This window comes from Pleurodeles waltl, chromosome 4_2 (genome assembly GCF_031143425.1).
Source record: "Pleurodeles waltl isolate 20211129_DDA chromosome 4_2, aPleWal1.hap1.20221129, whole genome shotgun sequence".
Classification (NCBI taxonomy): Eukaryota; Metazoa; Chordata; class Amphibia; order Caudata; family Salamandridae; genus Pleurodeles; species Pleurodeles waltl.
The window spans coordinates 873,537,437-873,550,957 of NC_090443.1; positions in this window are offsets into that span (position 1 = coordinate 873,537,437).

Here is a 13,521-nt window from a genome sequence, read left to right on the forward strand (position 1 = left end):
ATGGTTACAGCTATTGTGATCAAAAGGTGATGCCTTCTAAGGGTCATGTTTTAATTGCATTTCTTTTGTTGCAAATGTATTATGAGTACACAAATCATTCAGAAATGCATATACATTTTTCTTGCAAATGTTTTATTGAACTGATGATGCTTACAGCCACACATGATCAAAGTACACATTCTTTATTGCCAGTATTAAGTGTGATCATTTCAAGTTATAGTCAGTTATTGAATTTAATTACAATTCAATGTGTTGACATGTGGAACACATAATTGATTTGTAAATAAAACACAGTTTCATATGTTTAACTTCTTTCATTATGGGGACTATTTCTTAATTAATATTATTATTTAGTAATAGTAGTAATTATTTTATTAATTTATTTTAAAAATGTTGATTAAAAATGCAATTTATTTGCATTCTAAGCTGTAAATAAAATTAATTGTCATTTTAAGGGGGGAGTGTTTGAAGTTTTCAATTAAAAAAATGTCTGTTTTTAATGATTTACTTATTTGAAATATAACGTAAAATATTTAATGCATTCAGGGTGCCTTGTTGATGCTGCTACCACCAGGGACTCACTGTCCCAGACTACACTGTTGTCAAGGAGGAGGGGCTGACCATGATTTTCCTGCACCGCACGCTTTATAGTGCCCAACTACGAAGCCCAGGGTGCACCTGTCTTTCTCCCATCATCAACTGGAGGAGACTGAGCTGGGCCACCCCTCTTTCATTGCTGATAAGGTAGGGTTGGTCACCTACTATTCCATCATTCACTTTGTGGTCCCATTGCGTCCCCTTCGTGGCCTCTCATCATGGGTAAGCATAATGTGGCTCAGGTCTCTGCTAAGCCTGTTATGCCTGTTCCTGGAACATCTAGAACAACATTGGAAGACTTTTTTCAGAGAGCAGTTGGAGTCACTGATAGGTAGATTGAACTGGCTGAACATCACTTGTCGCTTTTGTCTCCACCATCTTATTTGCCCAGATGCTAGGGGCTACAAAGGATGTTTCTACTATGGATGCAAGACCTGGGGAGGCTGAATCCTCTGCATGTATGCTAAGGGTACTCAGATAAGCCCTGGAAACAACTTTTGATTGGGGTGATACATGAGGGACATCCAAAACTGTCAGCAGGAAGCTAAAACTAGGAGCATTGCAGCCAAAAGAAAGAAAAATGAAGGCTTGGTAAATCCAAAAAGGTCGTGTCTACCTACTTCCTCCATTTTACTGAATGCTGGGACTGAAGTAAGGAGTAACCCCATAGACTCTTGTGACTTAGGTGACATAAGTGATGCTATTTATAACAAAGCTGTGGAATTTTTTATTAACTAGCTTGATCCCATTTTGGTTCATTTGGGGAAGATTGAGTATGAAATTTGTAAATCAAACACATCCCTGTCTGTCCACTTGTCGGCTGCTTCACCCTCGGTGGTTCCATCCTCTGGGGTGGCTTTGGCCACTGTGCTCCCCCATCTGATCCCCTTGTTCTCCTAGGTGCAGCAGTTTCATCCATAGGGATGGGGTTGTAGGGTTCCAGGAGGAAATGTATTGAGAACGCAGGGAAACAGGGAGGGAATGACTGTCCAAGAGGGTAATGTAGCGAGTCCTCAATCTAACTTAGAGAGTAGTTCTCCTCCAAACCCTGTGGTCAGTGTTCAACTGGAGCCTTGTAATATACCCCTGTGTAATAAAACTTTTTGGATCTCCCTCCTGACTGCACGCCATATGTTGTTATTTTGGTTGATGTGCTCCCATTGAAGAGTCCTCGTAAAGAAAATTTGACTACTTAAGTAAAGTGTCACATTGGCTGAAGTTTAAGGGTGGGTCTGTGGCAAACATCCATGAGCAAATCATAATGGACCAGAGAATTTGTGGTTGGGACAGGGCCCAAAAACCTTTCAAGGTGATTGTTTCATGGTCAATTTTGGGAATAGCTGGGTCGCAGTTAGAATTCTTGCTTCTTGTCAAAATAAGGTTACCCCAGAGCGCATTGGGATCTGACCACTTGTTTTTTTTTTACCAACCAGGTTCTTTAAAACCCAACTTCAGAGACAGCAGGGGGTTCCGGGGGGTCTGTGTCCACATGAGGCATGTCTCTCCCCATATCAAACATATTTGACACCCTTGTTTCCCTGGAAAAAGTAGATTGACTGTCCCCCACTGGATGTTTGAAAACTCTGACTTAAGGCTTTTGATGGGGGGGGTATTCTTTCCATGAAAGAGCCGGCATCAAAGAGCAGCCCAACTTTTTGTCCTGGAAAAGAAAGGACCTGAATTGGCTTGTTTTTATCAAACAATTCGGTATGTTGGTCCTTCAATATGGTTGCTGTTAAAATCCTAAATATAAACTCTCCATAATTGAAGGCTATCCCTAATGGCTCAGGGTATGAAGTTAGACTTGTAAATAAATATACATTTGCAAAAAAGAAACACTTATCCCACTAGTAAATGGGCTAGAGTTACAATAGTTAATCTAAATTCCCCAACATCAAAAACTTTCTCTAATGGTTCTGGGTTTGGATGTAGACTAGTAAATAAGTATTCTCCTTTGTGAATGTTTTCAAAACATCTTTTAAGAGCATAAAGTGGTCCAGTGGGCCTTTGTCTACTCTTAAAAAATGAAAAGAAAACTATTATTTTTTTTAAAAACAGAACCCATTTTCCTTTATGGAAAATAAGCTGCATTTAAAAAAAAAAAGATTGCTCTATTTAAAAGCAATCAGAGATATGGTGGTCTGCTGACCCACGTAGGCTACCATCCCTGTGATTTTAGAGATTCCCAATGGGTCACAAACGGAGGATAACCTAATTAATATTCATGAGGTAGGTATATTTGTGACCCACTGGAAATCGCAAAATGTGTCAAAGACACATTTGAACATTGATGTTTGTGATTACCAAATTGCGAATCGCAAACAATTGTTATTTAATAATCACAATTACCTTTGTACAAGTGGCCCCTAGTGTTTCATGCATTGTTTTTTTAAAGTTATTTTTTTCCAGTTCGCCTAATTGCACTTATGTTATTCTGTGTATGCTATGTTATGTTTTAGACTTTGGGAATTGTTGTGTGTGTGTGTTTAAAGGAAACTTTGGTTACTTAAAAGAAGATTTTTCGATCAACGTTGCTTCTTTTCTTTTACAAAGAAAATGGACTGGATTGTTTTATATTTGACGGTTAAGATTCATTTTCTTTGATTTCTGTTTGTTTTTTTCAGTTTTTGGGTGGATTGTAAGGATTTTCTAAGGATTTTCCATGAATACTTTTGATGGATTATTTTTCATGATGGAGTGTATGCTTGCAATTGTTTGGGGGGGGCAGGGATTTTTTTACTTTAGAAGTCTACTTGGGGAATAGAATGTCTGCTTGAAGTGTCCTCAGCAACTACACTCTAAATACTTTCAAAATATTTTATTACATTCAAAATGTTGGGTGGGTTAGATTTATATTTTGTAATGAAATTTATAGCTGGAGTTATACTTTTTTCTATGCTTCTATAGAATATTACTTTTACTTATTGTTTTGCATGTTTGCATGCTGTGTTTTGTAGTAATATTGGTATATTATTTTATTTTTTTATATTTTTTATGGTTTCATATAAAGAGTTGTTACTAATGTTAGTTTGCAAAATGCTGAATATATTATATATTGATTTGGATTGTATAATATTGCAATATTTTTTTTTTTAGACATATTATTTGTGCTGGTTTTTATTTTGAAGTTCTGTTTTAGTAATAAAATATTTTGGAATCATAAATATTGTTATTTTAGGAGTTTTAAAGTGTTAATTATATAGGAGTTTTTCATGGACTGGTTTGTTAATTTGTCTAATATAGTGTTTTATGTGCACATAAGGTGGAGTAGATTAGAGTAGTGTTTTAGTGATTATTTCTAGGTACTGCAGTCCTTTATTGCTTGGTGAGGTTAGGATTTTGATAGTTAGCATGTTTTGACATTTGGCTAGTTGGACTACCTTTCTCATAGATTGTGTAAGCTACGTTCTTTTTATTAAACCTTTCTATGAATTGTTACAGGGTAGGGTGGCTCCTTCCAGGACTGCCATGGAAGGAAATGCACTAATCATCCACTGTACCAATAGTTTTGGTATCCTGGGACAGTGTACTACTGTACACATTCCATCATTGCATGTGGAACGTGGGTTAACCCATGTTCACACTCAAGCCTCTTCAAAGTAGTTTAAAAAGGGTGTTAGTTTTTCCTCATTTGTTTGATAGAATGGTGATTCTGGTAGTAACTATTAATGTTTTGTAACCTCTTTTGGTGGTACAAATACTATAATAATTAACTTTTTCATTTTATAGGCAAATTGAGTATTAGAATAGTGTGTATACCTAATGTAGACCATTGTAAATGATGTAATAATGATTGGTTTATATGGCAATACCATCCTTGTACTGCTGTGTGATATATTTTGAGGACTGGTTGAATAATTTTTTCCTCCTTTGTAACCCTTGCAATATGACGTGTTAATAAAACACATATTTGTAGAATATTTGTGTTAGGTGCTGCCCATGGATTGTGTATATCTTGGTAAAGGGTAGTGGACAAGATGTAAAATGCCTTCCATTTGTGAATTGTGTTAGTGTTAGTATATTATGTGCAGGAGACTATAATGTTTTTATCATTAGTTTGATTATCATTGCAAATGAAATCCTTCTTTGTGTGAGATATTTTTAGGTGGTCAGGTATACCTGTCTCCTTAGATATTCTTGGGGCTGTTGTAGCTTGCCTTCCAGCTCCCTTGGTTCTATTAGTTAGTATTTTTAAGTTTAATATTGAGGCCCTCATTACGAGTGTGGCGGTCTTACGACTGCTACACTCGCGGTGGCTGTCAGACCACCACCAAAGTGGTGGTCCGACCTCCACATTACGACATTGGAGAAAGGTCCACAGTCGAACCACCTCTATTAGGCTGTCCGACGGCTTGGCTGGGCCAGTGGTCTTAATCGGTCAGGATTACAATCCCCGTGTCCACCAGCTTGGTCCACCGCCATGCAAAGGCTGACAGAGATGGGGTGCCGGGGACCCCATGGGGGCCCCCCATGCTGCTCATACACTTGGCATGGCCAGTGCAGGTGCGCCCAAGTACAGCCCTGTCATGCTTTTCACTGCCTGAATTACAGGCAGTGAAAAGTGAGACCAGTGCTGTTGCACCCGACGCAGTGCAACATTGCTGCCAGTTGATTAGGGACTGGCGTCAGTGTTGTGGTGAGTTTCCCGCTGGGCCAGAGGGAATCTCGTACTAGGGCCAGTAGACGAAAAACCGGATTGGCAGTCTTCCGGCCTAAAGAATTTGGCGGGGGCCCTCCGCCGCCCACCAAACTCATTATGAGGCCCTGAGTGTAGATGTCCCATTACTTTCTTAGAAATGTTGGGAATATTGGGCTTGATCGTGAATTTGACAGACTGCGTTTTGTCTGTCAGGTTGGTGGAAAACATTATGGCCCTCATTATGACATCAAATCAAATCAAATCATTAACATTTATAAAGCGCGCTACTCACCCGTGCGGGTCTCAAGGCGCTAGGGGGGAAAGGGGGGGTTATCGCTGCTCGAACAGCTCCCTTGGTTCTATTAGTTAGTATTTTTAAGTTTAATATTGAGGCCCTCATTACGAGTGTGGCGGTCTTACGACTGCTACACTCGCGGTGGCTGTCAGACCACCACCAAAGTGGTGGTCCGACCTCCACATTACGACATTGGAGAAAGGTCCACAGTCGAACCACCTCTATGAGGCTGTCCGACGGCTTGGCTGGGCCAGTGGTCTTAATCGGTCAGGATTGGTGGTAAATCCCACTTACCGCCATGCTGACTGCCGCCAACATACCGCCGCCGCAGCGGATTACTGCCACCCATGTTATGACCCACACATAGCAATCTGTCACTATACAGCCACACACACAAGTCCGCTAGCCCAAACGTCAGTGATAAACTGGCAGTACCAAAACCCACACCGTTACGCCAACAGAACTACGCCCACAGCCTCATGACCCACGAATCACCGCAGTGGACATTCAATGGCACTAAACCATTGGTGCTACATACCGCCGTGCTCAAAATACACACACACTAACAAAACAACACCACATTGGACAATTTGAATAACACACATCTGACACATATACACACACCACACCCACACACCACTATAAAACACACACACAGAATACCCACAACCCTTTACCATTACAAACAAGTGCGACAAGAGAGATAGCAAAACCACAGACAAGACCACAGACACACACCACCATCACCTATACACCATCCATGCACCTTACATCACACACCCCAACACAGCACCCCACACACCCACACCATCCAAAATACACCCATGTCACCGCAACAACACCCAAGGTTCTCTGAGGAGGAGCTAAGGGTCATGGTGGAGGAAATCATCTGGGTGGAGCCACAGCTATTCGGATCACAGGTGCAGCAGACGTCCATTGCAAGGAAGATGGAGCAATGGTGGAGAATCGTGGACAGGGTCAATGCCGTGGGACAGCACCCCAGAACAAGGGATGATATCAGGAAGAGGTGAAACGACCTACGGGGGAAGGTGCGTTCCACAACAGCAAGACACCTAATAGCTGTACAGAGGACTGGCGGTGGACCCCCTCCTCCTTCCCCACAACTAACAACATGGGAGGAGCAAGTCTTGGCAATCAGGCATCCTGAGGGCCTGGCAGAAGTAGTAGGAGGACTGGCCTCTGCTAAGTCAAATCTCTATTACTATCACCCCCCACCTGCATGCCATCACATACCCCTACCCTTACCCTCACTCCCACCACTCTACCATCTCCCACACACCCCACCATCACAACCCACCCCTCCCAATACCAAGCCCTGCATGTAACACCAATGCACGTACCCCTATCACAGACCTGCATGGACACCCATCACTAAAGCATGCACATTAGAGAGAATCACCAAGCCCACAAAATCCCTACTCATACAAGGCAAAGCTGCTAGGGCAATAACAACCACACAGGGAAACACACCCATGCACAAGATGACACACATGGAAACAATAACACTGCATTTACATCCCAACAGGTCCCCCACCCAACGTCACCGGAGAGGAGGTGCCAGCAACTTCCAGTCCACCCCTCGAAGAGGCCCACAGTGATGACATCAGCTCTGGATGCCTGGATCTGGATGACCAACCTGGTCCATCAGGGATCTCTGAACAGTCGGTAACCGAGGCACAGTCCCATACCACCACAGAGCCTCTCCCCTCAGGAAACACCACCACAGTACCCACCCAGCTGGCCCATACCTCTGTCCCCAGGACACGTCAATCAGCAGTGTGTCCACCATTATAAGGACCCCAGACCATCCCACAAACACAGAACGATCAGGGACCTGGGATCAGTGGCAGTGAGGACACGGTTCAGGGGACAGAGGCACAGGAAGCTGGGAGGACTGCTGTGCGACAGGGGGAGGACAGGCCCAGGGAACTGACTCTCCAGGAGGCAGTCACCAACATCCTGGGAGCATACCACCATTCCCAGGAGTTGATGGGACAGATACTGGACAAGTTTCAGGAGACCCAGTGGCTGCAGGAGGGACAGTGCCTGGGGATCAGGGAGGACTTTGAAGGACATCCACACCACCTTGGTCACTATTGCAGGGGTGCTGGCAGACATGGCCAACACCAGGAGGGAGGCAGTGGCACACCACTGGGCCCCTGACACTGGCCACAACGATGAACAGCCTTCCACCTCCGCTGCCACTAGTGGACAGGAGGTCCGCCCTAGGAACAACAGGCCACAGCACCTCACCCCCTTCAGAAGGAAAATCACCCCACAAACGGTCCTTGCGATCCAGGCAGAAGCCAAAGAACATTGCTAAGACCCCCGCCAGGAAATAAGACTCTCCTGAATGTCACCCTTGTGTCCCACTCTGTCACCCTGTCCACCTTGAACTGCCATTGCTCCACTTCCTATGCCTCCTTGGACAATTCACCTGTGATACAAATAGACTGGTCTCTATCCTGGACTTTCCTCCATCATCACCCCAGCCTATTGCACAACCCCTTCTATTCATTAGCACTTAAATAAACACCATTTGAATAAATCAAATCATTTAACCATGTATTCGTTTAACAAGCTTCAAACACTGCAATATAACAGTACAGTATTGTATACATAGGAATGACCTGTAGTTGGCTGCAGTCAACACACCAGGAGTGATAGTGGGACACAAATATCTGAAAATAGAGATGCCAAAGGAAACAGTAAGCAGCCATAGAACTTGGAAAATCAGCCTGCCAGTGACAATGTCAAATACAATGTCAAATACAAAACTGTCAATGTAGAGTGTCTTATAATAGCACTTCTGTTTTCCTCATCCTCATCCTCTGCCTCCTCATCTTCACTGTCCACAGGGTCCACTGCTGCCACACGCCCATCTCCAGCCTCATCCTCCTTCAGAAAAGGCACCTGGCAACATAAGGCAAGGTTGTGCAACATACAGCATGCCATGATGATCTGGCACACCTTCTTGGGTGAGCAGTACAGGGATCCACCTGTTAGAAGGAGGCAACAAAGAATGGCCTTCAGGATGCTGAAGGTCCTTTCTATCATTCTTCATGTTCGCCCATGTGCCTCATTGTAACATTCCTCTGCCCTTGTCCTGGGATTCCTCACAGGGGTTAGTAGCTAGAGAGGTTGGGGTAACCACAGCCACCTGCATATATCGAGGGACAACTGTTAGACACACACTAACCCTTAGGGCCCACACCATAGCCATACACCAACACCTACTGTGTGGGAACCAGGGCTCACCTATTAGCCACACCCGGTGCCTCTGGAGTTGAGCCATCACATATGGGATGCTGCTATTCCTCAGGATAAAGGCATCATGCACAGACCCAGGATACTTTGCATTGACATGGGAGATGTACTGGTCCGCCAGCCACACTATCTGCACATTCATGGAGTGAAAGCTCTTTCGATTTCTGAACACCTGTTCATTTCTCCGGGGGAGGGAGGGAAAATGCAATATGTGTACCATCAATCGCCCCAATACTGACAACTCCTCATTGGATCCCATTGGGCCCTATGGGTTACAGTGGCCAATGGTGATGTACGCCGGGGGTGACGGTACGCACTGCCGCGGAAGTGACCGTGATTTTCGATCTGTTCACCCACTTGCTACCTGACCTTCAACAGGAGAGGACCTACACTGCAATTGCTACTGTGACCTGTGCCGCCAACGTTTGGTCAGGCTCTAATTTTCGGGTCTGGCTGACTCTCTCGGTCTCATATATATATTAACTCCTCGGTTCCGTATATGGAGACGTCCGTGGCACTGAGGACTTCCGCCACCGCGATATAGGTAGATTCTATTAATAGCGGTTGGTTGTTCAAGCTTGAACTTTGAAAGGAAAACCCCGTTACTGGTGTGCCTTCTCTGCCCTAGTGCTATTTTGTAATGGCGAATCCTCAAGTAGTAAACATAGCGCTTAATATGCGCCAAACGCTCACGGGACATCTGATAGCACATGGTCCAGGGGGGGTCCAGCCACATTTGTGGTGGACGCCCATGCAGCCTATAGGACAGAACTTTTTTATTCTTGGGTCGTATTTCCAGCAGTTGATGGGGGTACTAACACTTTTCACGATTACACAATTGCGAATGTCCCTGGACAGTACAGGGCTTATGCATACTTAGAGATACCTTTATCTTATCAAGAACACCATAATTGGCTTGATGGCACCCTCCCACACACAGTAGCACAAGTTAGGTTAGGTCCACTGAGTAATGATGGTCCTACCTGGCCTTTATTGGCTACATATACACCATATCCTGCGGTTGCTAACTTGGCAGTGGCTGACGTTTGTCGTTTATATATAGACTTAGCAACTACATACAGAAGACTGGTTCAGTTTGTAATGCAGACTTTAAATACTAATGCAGTGCGTGCTGCTCCGGCACACCCACAGGCAGTGGTTCCGGGTATCAATCCGGCCACTGTACACTCAGTTATGGGTAAGGTACCGGCTAAGCGTGAGGAAACTCCATTTTGGCTGGCGCAAAAAATTAATACGCTGGAAGCAGTGTTTCCCCATACGGGACCTCAGGATAAACATAGAATATTGACGATGTGTTTGCCGTATGGCATGGTTCCCACAGTGGACCATTGTAATACCTGGGGCACGGTATTTGCCGCGCTCTACACTACAGCACACGGTACCCCAACATTGGCTAATCTACCGGAAGTGCTTAAACAAATTCAAGATGAATATGGGGCTGCCCCAGCCTTAGATTTAGGCATGCAGCTGATGGGCAATTTTGCTGCAGTTTCTTCTATTATTTTGAGTAATCTCAAGGGAGAAGTAGTGGCGTTAGCCGTGCGTATGCGTCTTCAAGACGTTCCGCAACTTAATCAAGAGCGGGAACTCCAGAGAATAATAGCAGAAACATATTCCAGTATTGGTCGTGATAGCCTAGGGGCTAGACCACAAAAACCCCAATTACAGGGTAAAAATATTAAAGATAATGCTAAAAATCAGCAGCCTGAGGGTACTAAGAAGCGCTGGGAGAAAAAGCAACAGACACCTAAGAAAGATGGGGGGCAGTCTCCGCAGCCGGAGACCCCGCAGAATAGGTATAATCTCAGGAATAGGGATAATTTGAAAACGCCTGATAGATATCAAAATACTGATATACGCCAATCTCGTTCCTTTCAGGACTCCTCGGACAAAAGAGGTGGGAGAGGTGGGCGGTCAGAGCGGAGAACTGAGTATGTGAAACCGAGACAGGAGTCACAACGCTCAACTGAGGTTTCTGTTAAACAGGAAGAGAAACCGCTCCAACAAAAGCAACAATTTAAAAAGAAGAAAGTGGCAGCAGTCTCAGTTAGACATGCCGCTCAAGAAGAGAGTTCTCTTGACGAACAAGACATGGGCGTTAGCACTGTTAGACAGCGCGGCAGAGGTCACAATAGTTCGCCGGAGTCTTCTAGAGCATCTGGAGGTGAAAGCAACTGATGACTTCATACAAGTCGAAACGGCAGATATGCGTGTCTCTGATCCCGATAGAGTATATAAAGTAACTTTGCAATTAGAAGGGGACATTGACCGCATTGTACAGGCCATCTTTTGGGACCATATGGTACAATTGTATGACGTTCTGCTGGCCGAACAAGATTGGCCACCTGACTTTGTTCGCGACTGCCCGGTTGGGGAGGAGGTTATTACACCTTCGTTCTCACCACTTGTTCCGAGAGAACTCGCGGAGTCCTATAGTAAATCATGGGCTCTAGCACAGGCCCCCGCCCTATATAGAAATAATGTGGGGTGGGATAGACAATCACCTTATCATGTAATTCCGATAAAGGGCAAACCTCAGCCGCAGCCGCAGTATCCTATCAAATTTGAGGCAAGGGCATCGGTTAGGAAAATTCTTACACAATTGGAGTACCAGGGTATAATTGAACCGTGTGTCTTGCCGATGAATAATCCCTTATTTCCAGTTGCTAAACCGGACCATTCATATAGGATAGTGGTGGATTACAGACACTTAAATGGACATACATGCACATATGCAATACAGAATTCACACAGCGCAGCGCTTATGAATAATATTGTGCGTAAAAAATAGAAAACAACATTAGATATATCGAATGGATTTTTCTGCCAAAATATAGCACCCGAAAGTAGGGACTATACCAGTTTCAGTGCGTTTGGCTCTCAGAAAAAGTTTTGTCGTTTGCCTCAGGGGTATAAGAATAGCCCAGGACTATTTTCGGCTCGTGTAACTGAAATTCTGCACGAGTTGGACCCTGAAGCGTTATCATATGTTGATGACATATATTTGACAGACGATGCAACATCTAAGGCGGGTAGCACGCATTGTTGTGGGGTTTGCTGAAATTGGCTATAAGTTTAATTTTAAGAAATCGAAGATTGCCTTCCTCAGCGTCCTTTTCCTGGGATATGAGTTGTCGAATGAGGGCAAGAGCTTAGAACCACATTTTTTGGAGAAATGTGCTCAATTGCAGCCTCCTAATACGGTTCGGAAGCTCCAGTCATTGTTGGGGTTTCTGAATTTTGGCAGAACTTACATTCCTGATTATGCTACGCGTATAAAACCCTTATACGAGTTGATTCGCCCAAATTTTTCTAGTAGGTTTTGGACGATTGAGCATACACATATTCTTCGAGATCTACAAGCTGATCTCTTAGCTGTTAAACATTTACACACTAGGGACAATAAAACGCATCTGGTCATCAGGGTGATACCTGGTGCCGTTGGGTTTACATATGTCACCTTTAATGAGGGTGAGACAGTCCCGATAGCATATAAGTCCCACTTGTATTCTGCTGCAGAACAACGATTTGCACAAACTGAGAAAATACTAACTGCTGTACAGATGGCTGTGATTAAAGAAAGACCTCTGGCCCAGGGCCAACGCATCATTGTCGTCTCCCCGATTCCGGCCTTAGAGGCTGTTACTAAAGCGAGTGTTCCTAATTCGAAAGCTTTACACCCGCGATGGATACAATGGGCTACGTCTTTGACAGCCACTGATGTAGATTACATCTTTGACCCTAAACTGCAGACTCAAGAATTTCTTCAATATGAAATGGAGTACCCAGTTCCCGCTGGCACATTGCCTATTGATCAATATCAGGTGGTCATGTACACCGATGGCTCTGCGCAACCAGCGGTTGGGACTAAACAACGGTATTCTGCTGCATGTGCGGTGGTGAGCGGCACTATGGAGGGGGAAGTGTTCTGCTCCCGACATACTTATACGCAGACCTTGGGTGATTGTACAGCGCAGTTGGCTGAGCTCAAAGCTCTATTGTTAGCCTTGGAACACGCGGATCCGGCGATGCTAACCTTGCTGGTCTGTGACTCCTACTACTATGTTCAGTCTTTCAATGAATATTTACACTACTGGAGGTTGAATGGGTTCAGAGATTCTAAAGGCAACACCATTAAACACAAATTGCTGTGGAGGAAGGTTGCGAATCTGAAAGAAACGCTTCCTAAAGTCCATGTTGTACATACACTTGGACACCAGCGCGGTGGAATACACGTTGCTGGAAATACTTTGGCTGATGAAGCCGCGAAATCGGCAGTGGTGGTTGCCACTGTGGCCGTAGTGACTCGTTCGAGTTCCAAACCAGACACAGAGATTTCGGCTGCCATAAAGGCTACGGTTGATGGCACGCCATTTCCTAAAGGATTCCCTTCTAAATATAGTTACTGCATGGGTGATATGCTAAACGCTGTAGTTAAAATCCCAGGCGTTGGTGTACGTGAAGTGCCCAATAAAGTTGAGAGATCTTGATTAATATCTGCAGCACATGAGGGGGCGGCATCTGCACATGCTGGTGTGGCTGCCACGATTTTGCTCTTACAGGCTCGTTACTGGTGGCCTGGTCTCTATAAAGAGACAAAGCAGTATGTCCTTTGTTGTGACGTCTGTCAACAAATTAAAGTTTCAACGGCTAGATGCCCGCAGCAGACGCCCCTTCTGAT